The 13,888-nt window shown below is 39.9% G+C and overlaps 1 long non-coding RNA gene across 2 annotated transcripts in view; it reads left to right on the top strand.

The window, feature by feature from the left end:
* Positions 1-13,888, top strand: part of LOC132354610 (uncharacterized) — a 238,919-nt gene that overhangs the window by 65,509 nt on the left and 159,522 nt on the right. For both annotated transcript variants that reach the window (XR_009499345.1, XR_009499347.1), the window contains exon 4: positions 11,486-11,601. This is a non-coding gene — a long non-coding RNA (uncharacterized LOC132354610). The remainder of the gene's footprint in view (positions 1-11,485; positions 11,602-13,888) is intronic.

Here is a 13,888-nt window from a genome sequence, read left to right as displayed (position 1 = left end):
AAAAGGAAGGGTAAAGATAGGAAAGTATTTTGTTTACTGGATTCGTTCACAAAATGTTTGTTGAGCACCTATTATATACCAGGCACCAAGAATACAGAGATTTTTGTCCTCAAGGAGTTCCTAGTCTGGTGGGGGAAACAAAATGATTTAAAAAAATGCAACTGTATGTTACTATAAGAATGAATTCTATACAGGGTGTGGAGCACAAAGCAGGGATGGGTCAGTTTACCTTGGGGAGACAGAAAAGACTTCTCAGGGGAACAACTTGAACTGAGCCTTGAAATCTGAGTAGGCATCTGCCAGGTTGGTGGGAACAGAGGAGAGTTGGGGAGAGGGGAGGCATTCTGGGCAAATAGGCAGCAAGAGTTCCAGGGAGCTGGTGAAATTTCAGGGAAATTCATGATGTTGGGGCCAGGAAGAGGTAAGTGATGTGGTTGGAAAGGAAACAGGAGACTCATGAGAAGAGTTCTTTGGAGTGCTGGTGAGAGATGATAAGGGCCAGCAACAAGGCAGGATTAGCAGGAATAGATGTGGGGGAGGGTGAAAGAGATGCTAAGGAAGTGGAATTGTCAAGACTTATTCCATTGGTGATGGTAGGGAGAGAATGGGGAGAAGAATGTGAGAGAGAGGGTGGAAAAGGGGGAGAGAAGGCAAGAGAGGTTGATCCAGTAAGACTTCCTGGTTCCTGGCTGAGGCAAGTAGGTGTATGATGGTATCATTTACTGAGATGTGGGACACATAAGGAGTGGAAGGATTGGGAAATACAATAAACTTGGTTTTTGGCAAATCAAGTTTGAAGCACCTCTTGGAGTTGTAGAAGAGTACCTCATGGCCCACTTCACTGTCCACTGCTTTGCATATGTAAAGCTTTGATGTCTGAGAAAGGTCAAAAGAATCCTTGGTAGAGTGACTATAAGCAAGTGCAATCCAATTCAAAATAAGTTCTTGAACGTTTACTATGTGCCACACTGTGCAACACACACTAATCTCCAAGGGGACTCTCTCTGCCTTGTTCACATTTGCATCCCAGTGCCTGGTACAGTGACTGATACACAGTGGACATTTAATTAATATTTGTTGAATGAATAACTGAATGTATGAATGAACATGTTTGGTAATGAGAATACAGCAATGAATAGCTCCTGAATCCCTCCCTTCGGAACTTACTGTCTGGTTGGGGAGACAAATGCATGCACGAACAGTGTCAAACAGCATATTAATGCTTGAATAGAAGTTGGATGTAAGGGCAATAAGGACTCGGGGGAGAGGGAGTGACTTACTCAGTCCTTGTGCTGGGTTTTACAGTTTTCTAGGCAGAGAAGAGGAAAAGACATTCCAGGAGGAAGGAACAGACCATATAAAGTCCTAGAAGGGTGAAAGTGTCTGACATGGTTCTCAGACTAACAGTTTAGTGCAGCTGTACTCCACATGGCAATCATCATGCCTGCCATCCTCTTATAAGGAAATATTCCCCATCCACATCCCTTGCTGAGGGAAAGCTCTGAGTGTTCTTGCTTTACACAAAATGAAACTGCTGTTCAGCCACAGGTGACCACTCACCCCAAAACAGACAAATCATAAGCTGTCTAGCAGCCTAAGAGGTATACTTGAGCGGAACCACTGTCAAAACCAGAAGGACCAGGGCCAGTCGCTCACTGTGATGTGAGTATGTCTTTGTGTGTGGTGGTGGTGATGGTGGTGGTATGGAAAACCAGAGAGAATCGGGCAGTTAGCCATAGTATCAAAGATGGAGAGAAACCAGAGAGGCCAAGCTGGCCATAGGAAACAGAAGTTACAAAAAAAGTAGACGCCACGTGGCAGAAAAAAGACATGCTGAGCAGAGGGAGAAGCAGCAGTTGTTTTCAGAGTGAGAAGCAGATGGAATCAGAGGTCATCCAGTTATATCACCATCTACATATATTAAAACCCATTAGTAATGTTAGAATACTTGCTGTCAACCATCAAACATATTTAATAATTCATTAGGAGAGGATATTTGAAATTTCTGTTGTTCTTCCTTTATTCCCAGTGACCCAAGTTTCCTGCTCATATCATTTCTGTTTGAAAACTTCTTTTCGCAATTCTTAGTTTTTCTTTATCTGAGAATGTCTTTATTTCATCATCATTTCTCCAGGATATTTTTCCTGGATATAGAATTCTGAGTTAACAGTTTTTTTCCTCTCAGCACTTAAAAAATATTATTCTACTTTATTCTGGCCTCCATTGTTTCAAATGAGAACTCCACACTCATTTGAATCATTGTTTCTCTACAGAAGTGTGTTTCTTTTCTCTGGCTGCTTTCAAGATTTTTTCTTTGTTTTTAGTTTTCAGTGGTTTGATTGTGATATGCCTGGGTGACGATTTTTTGTTTGGTTGGTTTTTTATCCTGTTGGTAATTTGGTGAACTTTTTGAATCTATAGGTCTATGTCTTCTATAAAATTTGAGAAGCTTTGTTAAGCCATTATTTCTTTTTAAGAAGTTTTTTCCTATACCACACTCTCTTTCCTGTGCTTCTTTGACTCTGATGACATGAATGTTAGACCTTTTGGTTTTGTCCTACATGTCCTTGAGGCACTGTTTACTTTTTTCAATCTCTTTTCCTCAATGTTATTCAAATTGCATAGTTTCTATAAATATATGTATACTTTTTATTTTATTTATTTATTTTTGGCTGCATCAGGTCTTAGTTTCAGTGTGTGGGCTTCTCTCTAGTTGTGGCGTGCAGGCTCTCTAGTTGTGGCGTGCAGGCTTAGTAGTTGTGTGAGCATGTGGGCTCAGTAGTTGTGGCACTCAAGCTCTTTAGTTGTGGCGCACAGGCTCAGCCTAGTTGCCCTGCAGCATGTGGGATCTTAGTTCCCCGATCAGGGATCAAACTCACGTCCCCTGCATTGGAAGGCAGATTCTCAACCGCTGGACCACCAGGGAAGTCCCTATTACCTGTATTCAAGTTCACTGAATATTTCTTTCATCAGTTCCTTTCTGTCATTGAGTTCATTCAGTGAATTTTTTTTTAAATTTTACTTATTTTAATTTTCAGTTCTAGAATATTCATTTGGTTCTTCTTTATATTTTCTATTTATTTCCTGAGATTTTCCATCTCTTCATTCATTTCAACACTGTTTGCCCTTACTTGTTGGAGTATTTTATAATCACTCCTTCAAAGTCTTTGTCAAATAATCCCAACATCTGTCCCAATATCTTCACATTGATATCTATTGTCTCTTCTCATGTGAGTTGAGATATTCCTGGTATGAGTAATTTTGGAGTGTAATCTGGATATTTTGAATATTATGTTATGAGACTCAATCTTGTTTAAGTCCTATAGAGCATGCTGGTATTTTTGTTTTCTCAGGCAATTGAGCTGGTTGGATTCAGTTCACAAATTCCAATCAGTGTTCTGTGGTTGTGGTTTCAGTGCCAGTTCTATTTTCCAGGCCTTTTCAATGCTATTTGGATCTGTCCCACTTTTGTGCCACCCAGTGGCCAGTGGTAGCCTGTCACTTAATTCAGTTCTCAAAGTCTGTTGACTTTGTTCAGTTCTCCTGTCTGTTTGTGATCTGATCTTTACTTGTGCAGTTCAGGAGTGAGCCCAGGAGTTCATATACAACATTTTGGGGTTCCTTTCCTAAGATCTTCCCTCATTGTGGTGCACAGACTTATTGCGGTGGCTTCTCTTGTTGTGGCACGTGGACCCTAGAGCGCATGGGCTCAGTAGTTGCTGCTTGTGGGCTCTAGGGCACCAGGCTTCAGTAGTTGTGGCGCACGGGCTCAGTAGTTGTGGCTCGCAGGCTCTAGAGCGCAGGCTCAGTAGTTGTGGCGCACAGGCTTAGTTGCTCCGCGTCATGTGGGATCTTCCCAGACCAGGGATCAAACTCGTGTCCCCTGCATTGGCAGGCAGATTCTTAACCACTGTGCCACCAGGGAAGTCCAAAAGTATGATCATTTTAACCTTGTAGTGTTTGTTTTGATTTCCTTATGTGACACTGCATTCTTGCATCTCAAATAACTCTTATGGGGTTATTTTCCTTCTTCTTGGGAGCACATTCTCTGAAGGTTTTTATTATTATTATTATTTATTTATTTAATTTATTTATTTGGCTGCGCCAAGTCTTAGTTATGGCATGCACGATCTTCATTGCGGCACGCAGGATCTGCGTTGCGGCATGCGAACTCTTAGTTGTGGCAGTGGAATCTAGTTCCCTGACCAGGGATCAAACCAGGCCTCCTGCATTGGGAGCGTGGAGTCTTAGCCACTGGACCACCAGGGAAGTCCCTCTCAGAAGTTTTTTTTAAAGCATACCTTTAGAAGTAAATTTCCTCATTATTATTTTTTAATTTGAAAACACCTTTATTTGAGTTTTGCTGGACTCACATTTCTTGGTTCACCAATGCTTTCTTTCAGTATGACAAATACCTGATTCCATTGTTTTCTGTCTTCCATTGTTGCTACTGAGACTTTTGTTGTCATGCTAACTCTTGCCTTTGCTGGTGATCTTTCCTTTCTTTCTGACTATTTACAGGGCCTTTTCATCTATGGTATTCTGAAGTTTTACTCTTGAGTTTCTGGTTATGAATTTATGTTCATTTTTTTCTGCTTGAGAAGCGCTGATCTGTGAGTGTTAATGCTTCATTTGTTCTAGAATACCATTAACCAATATTGGTTAAAATATTTCCTTTTGTCTCTTATGACCATACTTTCCTTCTAAAACTCTAGTTATTTCTATATTATACCTTCTCATTTTATCCTCCATGTCTCTAAATCTTTCTTTCTTTTTTTTTTTTTAAAGATTTATTTATTGATTGATTGATTGCTATGTCGGGTCTTCGTTTCCGTGCGAGGGCTTTCTCCAGTTGCAGCGAGTGGGGACCACTCTTCATCGCAGTGCGCGGGCCTCTCACTATCGTGGCCTTTCTTGTTGCGGAGCACAGGCTCCAGGCGCGCAGGCTCAGTAGTTGTGGCTCACGGGCCCAGCTGCTCCGCGGCATGTGGGATCTTCCCAGACCAGGGCGCGAACCCGTGTCCCCTGCATTAGCAGGCAGATTCTCAACCACTGCGCCACCAGGGAAGCCCCTAAATCTTTCTTTTATATTTTTTCATTTCTGTATCTGTTTTTCTCATATTCTGGATACATCCTTTTGACAAATCTTCCAATTCTTTCATTGTTTCTTTAATTGTTCCAAATGTTCTTTTAAAGCCATCCTTTAAGACTTTAATTTCAACAATCCTATTTTTTCTTGTTTCTAGAATATGTTTTTTCCTGATCCATCCATTCAATCTGGGTCACTTTTTTTATATGCTTTCATTTGTAAATACAACTCTTTTTACTGTTTAAGCATTTCATATGTATTTGTCACTGTATTTGTCACTTCTAGTAGCTTTATTCCCTTGGGCTCTAACTCTGTTTTTTTCTTGTTGCTTCAGATTTTACTCATAGTGGCTGGCTTCCTTGTGTGTTTGATAATCTTTGTGAATTGATTGCTTAATCTTAATATGTGGGAGAAGCTTTCTTGCAGAGAGTGTTTGCTTTGGCTTCTGGAGTAGTCAGGGAGTGCTCCAGTGTAAGACCACTTTATCCTTCCTTTGAAGGTACTGGCTCGGATTAGGAGTTGCCTGCTGTTGTTTCAAGGTTAAATGCCCCCTGCAACATTATCCCTCTAGAAATCGGGACTCTGTGCATCCCTGCCTGTCCTGGATGCCTGTCCATACAAGCTGGAAACCTGCCTCTCTTTCTCCTCGTCACTCTAGCCCTCTGCTAACCGAAACACGTAAAAGAACAATTTAGAATTACTGGACAGGAAATTTATAATCAGTGAAAACCACAACAGTATATAGGTTAAGTTCTAGACTGAAAACAGTCTATTTTATTTAAAAAATTATCATTCAATTCAAGTTTTCAAATTTATTTGCATGGCGTTGAGCAAAGTCATTTATGGTATTTTAAGTGTTCTCTATCTCTTTATTTCCTTCCATTATTTGTTCTTTTGTATATTTGCACTTTCTCACTTCCTCATTTTTGATTGGGCTGATGAGTTATTTACCTTTAAAAAAAGTATTTTAGATTTATATAGTAGTTCTGTTTTTCTTGTTTTCTAATTTATTATAATTTGGTTTTCTTCGTTTGTTCCTTTCTGCAGCTTTCCTTCGGTTTATTTTGTTATTATTTTCTCTCTTTTAAAAAAGATGCTTATTTCTCCATTTTGTTTTGAAATATGTATTTAAGGTGATTAAGTATTCCTCTGAGTACTACTTGAGCCACATTTCATAGATTCTGGTATATATTCTTTACATTATTATTTTATCATTTCCATTAATTCTTTTGTTTTGGGTTATGTTTCCCTTTTGACCCAATTATATGAAAGAGAGCTTTGTTTTTAACTTCCAGAACAGAGAGGACTCTTTGATTTTCTTATTAAATTCATTTGTTGCAATATGATTATAGGATATTTTCTGCATTATTTCTGTTTTGGGGGGGTTTGAAATATTTCGTAAAGTCTTAAATATGATTAATTTTCATAAATATTATTGGCCACTTGAAAGGATGAAGTATCCTCTACTTTCAGGATGCAAAGTTTGATATATATCAGTAAGGTCTACTTTGTTAATTATATTGTTTAGGTCAACTCTATTTTTAGGGTTTTTATTTTAACTTTGTTTTTTTTTTTTTTGGCCTCACTGCATGGCTTGCAGGATCTTAGTTACCCAACCAGGGATTGAACCTGGGCACCAGCAGTGAAAGCGCCGAGTCCTAACCACTAGACCGCCAGGGAATTTCCCTATTTTTAGTTTTTTAAAAAATTATTATTTGTTTTTGATTGGATGAAGCAAGTAAATTAAAGCCTCTTTTTTATTAGCACTTCTTCTTTTCCAATTTGTATTCCTTTTATTTCTTTTTCTTCTCTGATTGACGTGGCCTTCCAAAACTATGTTGAATAATAGTGGTGAGAGTGGACATCCTTGTCTTTTTCCTGATCTTAGAGGAAATGCTTTCAGTTTTTCACCATTGAGTATGATGCTTGCTGTGGGTTTGTCATATATGGCCTTTATTATGTTGAGGGTAGGTTCCCTCTATGCCCATTTTCTGGAGAGCTTTTATAATAAATGGGTGTTGAATTTTGTCAAAAGCTTTTTCTGCATCTATTGAGATGATCATATGGTTTGTTTTTTTTTTAAATAGCTACTCTATTTATTTATTTATTTATTTTTAGCTGTGTTGGGTCTTCGTTTCATGCAAGGGCTTTCTCTAGCTGCGGCAAGCGGGGGCCACTCTTCATCGCGGTGCGCGGGCCTCTCACTATCGTGGCCCCTCCCGTTGCGGGGCACAGGCTCCAGACGCGCAGGCTCAGCACTTGTGGCTCACGGGCCTAGTTGCTCCGCGGCATGTGGGATCTTCCCAGACCAGGGCTCGAACCCATGTCCCTTGCATTAGCAGGCAGATTCTCAACCACTGCGCCACCAGGGAAGCCCGATCATATGGTTTTTATTCCTTAATTTGTTAACATGGCGTATCACATTGATTGATTTGCGTATACTGAAGAATCCTTGCATCCCTGGGATAAATCCCACTGATCATGGTTTATGATCCTTTTAATGTGTTGTTGGATTCTGTTTGCTAGTATTTTGTTCAGGATTTTTGCACCTGTGTTCATCAGTGATGTTGGTCTGTAATTTTCTTTTTTTGTGATATCTTTTTCTGGTTTTGGTATCAGGGTGATGGTGGCTTCATAGAATGAATTTGGGAGTGTTCCTCCCTCTGCAATTTTTTGGAAGAGTTTGAGAAGGATCAGTGTTAACTCTTCTCTAAATGTTTGATAGAATTCGCCTGTGAAGCCATCTGGTCCTGGACTTTTGTTTGTTGGAAGATTTTAATTGCAGTTTCAATTTCATTACTTGTGATAGGTCTGTTTATATTTTCTAATTCTTCCTGGTTCAGTCTTGGAAAATTGTATTTTTCCAAGAATTTGTCCATTTCTTCATGGTTTTCCATTTTATTGGCATATAGTTGTTTGTAGTAGTCTCTTATAATCCTTTGTATTTCTGCAGTGTCAGTTGTGATTTCTCCTTTTTCATTTCTAATTTTACTGATTTGCATCCTCTCCCTTTTTTTCTTGATGAGTCTGGCTAAGGGTTTATCAATTTTGTTTATCTTCTCAAAGAACCAGCTTTTAGTTTATTGATCTTTGCTATTGTTTTCTTTGTTTCTGTTTCATTTATTTCTGCTCTGATCTTTATGATTTCTTTCCTTCTACTGACTTTGGGTTTTCTTTGTTCTTCTTTCTCTAGTTGCTTTAGGTGTAGGGTTAGATTGTTTATTTGAGATTTTTCTTGTTTCTTGAGGTGAGATTGAATTGCTATAAACTTCCCTCTTAGAACTGCTTTTTTTTTAAAATTTTATTTTATTTTATTTTTATACAGCAGGTTCTTATTAGTTATCTATTTTATACGTATTAGTGTATATGTGTCAATCCCAATCTCCCAATTCATTCCACCACCACCACCACCCCCCAGCCACTTTCCCCCCTTGGTGTCCGTACGTTTGTTCTCTACATCTATATCTCTATTTCTGCCCTGCACACTGGTTCATCTGTACCATTTTTCTAGGTTCTGCATATATGCGTTAATATACAATATTTGTTTTTCTCTTTCTGACTTACTTCACTCTGTATGACAGTCTCTAGATCCATCCACGTCTCTACAAATGACCAAATTTCGTTCATTTTTATGGCTGAGTAATATTCCATTGTATGTATGTATCACATCTTCTTTAGCCATTCGTCTGTTGATGGGCATTTAGGTTGCTTCCATGACCTGGCTATTGTAAATAGTGCTGCAGTGAATATTGGGATGCATGTGTCTTTTTGAATTATGGTTTTCTCTGGGTATATACCCAGTAGTGGGATTGCTGGGTCATATGGTAATTCGATTTTTAGTTTTTTAAGGAACTTCCATACTGTTCTGCATAGTGGCTGTATCAATTTACATTCCCACCAACAGTGCAAGAGGGTTTCCTTTTCTCCACACCCTCTCCAGCATTTGCTGTTTGTAGATTTTCTGATGATGCCCATTCTAATTGGTGTGCAGTGATACCTCATTGTAGTTTTGATTTGCATTTCTCTAATAATTAGTGATGTTGAGCAGCTTTTCATGTGCTTCTTGGCCATCTGTATGTCTTCTTTGGAGAAATGTCTATTTAGGTCTTCTGCCCATTTTTTTTTTTTTTAAAGGTTTGCATTTCTTGTAAAATTTATTTTATTTTATGGTTGTCTAGGGTCTTCGCCTCTGTGCGAGGGCTTTCTCTAGCTGTGGCAAGTGGGGGCCACTCTTCATCGCGGTGTGCGGGCCTTCCCACTATCACGGCCTCTCCCGTTGCGGACCACAGGCTCCAGACGCGCAGGCTCAGCAACTATGGCTCATGGGCCCAGCTGCTCCGCGGCATGTGGGATCTTCCCAGACCAGGGCCCGAACCCACGTCCTCCGCATTGGCAGGCAGACCCTCAACCACTGCGCCACCAGGGAAGCCCCCTGCTCATTTTTTGATTGGGTTGTTTGTTTTTTTAATATTGAGCTGCCTGAGCTGTTTATATATTTTGGAGATTAATCCTTTGTCCGTTTATTCGTTTACAAATATTTTCTCCCATTCTGAGGGTTGTCTTTTTGTCTTGTTTGTAGTTTCCTTTGCTTTGCAAAAGCTTTGAAGTTTCATTAGGTCCCATTTGTTTATTTTGTTTTTATTTCCATTACTCTAGGAGGTGGATTAAAAAAGATCTTGCTGTGATTTATGTCGAAGAGTGTTCTTCCTATGTTTTCCTCTAAGAGCTTTATAGTGTCCAGTCTTACATTTAGGTCTCTAATCCATTTTGAGTTTATTTTTGTGTATGGTGTTATGGAGTGTTCTAATTTCATTCTTTTACATGTAGCTGTCCAGTTTTCCCAGCACCATTTATTGAAGAGATTGTCTTTTCTCCACTGTATATCCTTGCCTCCTTTGTCATAGATTAGTTGACCATAGGTGCGTGGGTTTATCTCTGGGCTTTCTATCCTGTTCCATTGATCTATATTTCTGTTTTTGTGCCAGTACCATATTGTTTTGATTACTGTAGCTTTGTAATATAGTCTGAAGTCAGGGAGTCTGATTCCTCCAGCTCCGTTTTTTTCCCTCAAGACTGCTTTGGCTATTCGGGGTCTTTTGTGTCTCCATACAGATTTTAAGATTTTTTGTTTAGAACTGCTTTTGCTGCTTCCCATAGGTTTTGGGTCATCGTGTTTTCATCGTCATTTGTTTCTATGTATATTTTGATTTCTTCTTTGATTTCTTCAGTGATCTCTTGGTTATTTAGTAGCACACTGTTTAGCCTCCATGTGTTTGTGTTTTTTACAGTTTTTTTCCTGTAATTGATTTTTGCCAATTGTACCCTTTAGCTTTATAAAGTAACCTTGCTTTCTTGGCTCAAATTCCACCTTGTCGATTATTAAAATCATGACTTCTGCTTTAAAAAACTTGTTGTATACCATTGCCCATGTTTTAATCTTTAAAATAAACTTTATTTTTAAGATTGGTTCTAGATTTACAGAAAAATTGTACTGAGATTTACATAAAAATTGTACAAAATTGAAGGTTGTACTGAGAGTTTTCATATACTCCACACCTGGTTTCCTCTATTGTTAACATCTTAGGTTAGTACAAGGCTTTAAACATGAAGAGAGTGGGAGGAAGCAAATAACACAAATTGATAATGTAGTAAGTGGAGAAACAAGAATACACATAAAACATTTAAAAATAAACTAGTAAAATAAGCAAATCTCAAACGAGCTTTATTTTTTTCACAAAGTGAGAGAGTAGGAATAAACCATGAGAAGGAATGAAAGAAACACCACTTATACAGTACAGGCTTAAAAAAAAAAATGTAGTAACTGCAGCAGGGATAGACAGGAGGGAGTACTCTAGGATTCCCTGGTAATTTACAAAGCCTGTTGTTTGAACCTCATCATTACCTGACACATCTAGGTTTCTTTTGTTTGTTTGGTTTGGTTTGGTTTTTTTGGCCATGCCGTGGCTTGAGGGATCTTAGTTCCCTGACCAGGGATCGAACCTGGGCCCCTGCAGTGAAACTGCCAAGTTCTAAACACTGGACCACCAGGGAATTCTCCATGCATAACATGGATAACATTTTATCCAGTTAAAAGTGTCAACGGTCCTCTTTTTAAGTAATTATTGTTGCTTTGATTTCAGCCAGTCCACAAAGTAGAAAATATAACCCACCTGGTCTGAAGATGAGACACTAAAACCACACATTTTAATTCCTCAGTTTATTGCTCAAGGTTTAAATAGAGAGCCCTCTAGGGGGCAGCAGTGGAATAACAGGAGCTGCTGTTTGGATATTGTGGAGAAGAGGGAGAGACAAAATGGTGACCTCTAGACCAGAGCTTCTAGGTAAAAGAGAAGACTTGGCGTTAGAACTCTTGATCCTTTCTCTTACTGTTTACAGATGGCCACCATGTCACACACTGCAGTGGAAACCATTGACAGAGGATCCAATGTGAGTGCCCACCTGGAGTTGTGCAGCAGTGCAGCCCTACAGGAGTAATACAGATGGAGTGAGAGGTAAGAACTGATCAAAGTCAGATCAAAGGAATGTGATCGAGATTCCCAAAGGTGTTTTGAGCCTGGTGTAAAAGGAAGGGAGAGAGAGGATTGATGGGAAAATTAGGGGTGTGTAGTCCAAATGGGAATCACCATTAACAAAGATTTAGAGGCAATAGTAAGCCTCTTATGTGCAGTGATTCCTGGGCAGATTGTCTCAGTAAAAGAAGAATCATTGCACCAGCCTCTCCTGGTAGATTAGGGTGGAATTTTTTTTTTTTATTGAAGTATAGTTGATTTATAATGTTGTGTTAATTTCCGCTGTACAGCCAAGTGCTTCAGTTATACATATATATATTCTTTTTTTTAATATATTCTTTTTCATTATGGTTTATAATAGGATACTGAATATAGTTCTCTGTGGTATACAGTGGAACCTTGTTGTTTATTATGGTGGAATGATTTGAAGACTGGAGTGAGTCCTTGGCCCACCCACATTCAGTCTTTTTTTTTTTTAAATTTATTATTTATTTATTTATTATTTTTGACTGCATTGGGTCTTCGTTGCTGCATGCGTGCTTTCTCTAGTTGCGGTGAGCGGGGGCTACTCTTCGTTGCGGTGTGTGGGCTTCTCATCGCGGGGGCTTCTCTTATTGCTGAGCATGGGCTCTAGAGCACAGGCTCAGTAGTTGTGGCGCACGGGCTTAGTTGCTCCGCAGCATGCGGGATCTTCCCGGACCAGGGCTGGAACCCGTGTCCCCTGCATTGGCAGGCGGATTCTTAACCACTGCGCCACAAGGGAAGTCCCCCACATTCAGTCTTGATAGTTTAATTTGGATGTCAGTGACCCCTTTTCCAACTGTCTGCTTAATTTCTTCCCATACGTGTCCCACTGTTACTCTAACTTAAACAATTTTTCTTCTCTCTAGCCCAGTCAATGCCAATACTCATAACCTCAGGCTCAATCTTTTAATCTCCCTCATTCACTCCTCTTCTGAAACTCAGTCAGTCTTCAGGTTCTTTCAATCTGTACCTCACAAAGTTTCTCCGGAAAAACTTCGAAGTGGCCAATGCAAAAATTCTGAGAATTTATGATTTCTTGAGACTGTCTTTTATTACCCGTCTGAAAAGGCAAGTTCTAAGCTAAAACTCCACCTCTTGCTTGGTGAGATAGTGAGTGGGTTGCTGAAAGGTTGGCGGCAGGAGGTGATTTTTAATGGATCATACGTGTCTGTTTCTGCCTTATTAACTGTATTATGTTAACCTTATTTAAATTGCCGCAAATATTTGTGGAAAGCTGTGGGGCATAGATAAACTGAATGTGTAAGATGTTTCAAGGATTCAGACTCTCTTTATCTGTCATGTCCTTGCCATCCCACAGCCCTTACCCCAGGCCAGGGTAGGCTCCTCATATTGAGATGACACCAATAATTTCCAGACTGGTCCTTTGGTCTCTACATTTTAAGAGTTATCTTTTTTTTTTTTTAAAGATTAATTTTTTATTATTTATTTATTTAATTTATTTTTGGCTGTGTCGGGTCTTAGTTGCGGCATACAGGCTCTCTGTTGTGGTGTGTGGGCTTCTCTCTAGTTGTGGCGTGCGAGTTTTCTCTTCTGTAGTTGTGGTGCGCAGGCTCCAGGGCACATGGCCTCTGTAGTTGTGGTGCACGGGTTCCAGAGCGCATGGGCTCTGTAGTTGGCAGCACGCGGGCTCTAGTTGCGGCGCGTGGGCTTAGTTGCCACGCGGCATGTGGGATCTTAGTTCCCTGACCAGGGATCGAACCAGCGTCCCCTGCATTGTAAGGCAGATTCTTTGCCACTGGACCACCAAGGAAGTCCCAAGAGTTATCTTTTTATACACTGTTTTGCTCATGCTCTTAATCCTAGCTTTGATTCTTCCTCTCAACTGGCCCTTGATCTTGTTAGATTTGGTTATATGTCATGCTTTTTTTTTTTTTTTTTAACCCTTTTAAGCACATGGGCCTGGTGGAAACAGCAGTGAATCTACAATATCCCTTTTTGTTGTGTTCTTGGAGAAAAATGGGAGCTTCCACATGGTACGTGGGTTCCAGGAGTGCTAGTCCAACTGCACCCACTTAGGGATTCAGGCTGCTGACCTTTGCATTTGATCCTCCTCTTCTGTGTTCTGAGGGATGCCCTATTACAGGTTACCTGGCCCAGGTTGGCAGAAACACACTAACTAGTGCATATCAAGATGTACATGGAGGCAACATGGCTAAGCTAGGGCCCTCTAAGGATGTGGGGAAATCAGAAGACTTAGAGGCTGAGAGACCAGAGGTTAGACAGT

The sequence above is a fragment of the Balaenoptera ricei genome, chromosome 20 (assembly GCF_028023285.1).
Source record: "Balaenoptera ricei isolate mBalRic1 chromosome 20, mBalRic1.hap2, whole genome shotgun sequence".
In the NCBI taxonomy this organism is placed as follows: Eukaryota; Metazoa; Chordata; class Mammalia; order Artiodactyla; family Balaenopteridae; genus Balaenoptera; species Balaenoptera ricei.
The sequence above is the reverse complement of the archived record's forward strand: the minus strand, read 5'-3'. Positions and strand labels throughout refer to the sequence as shown.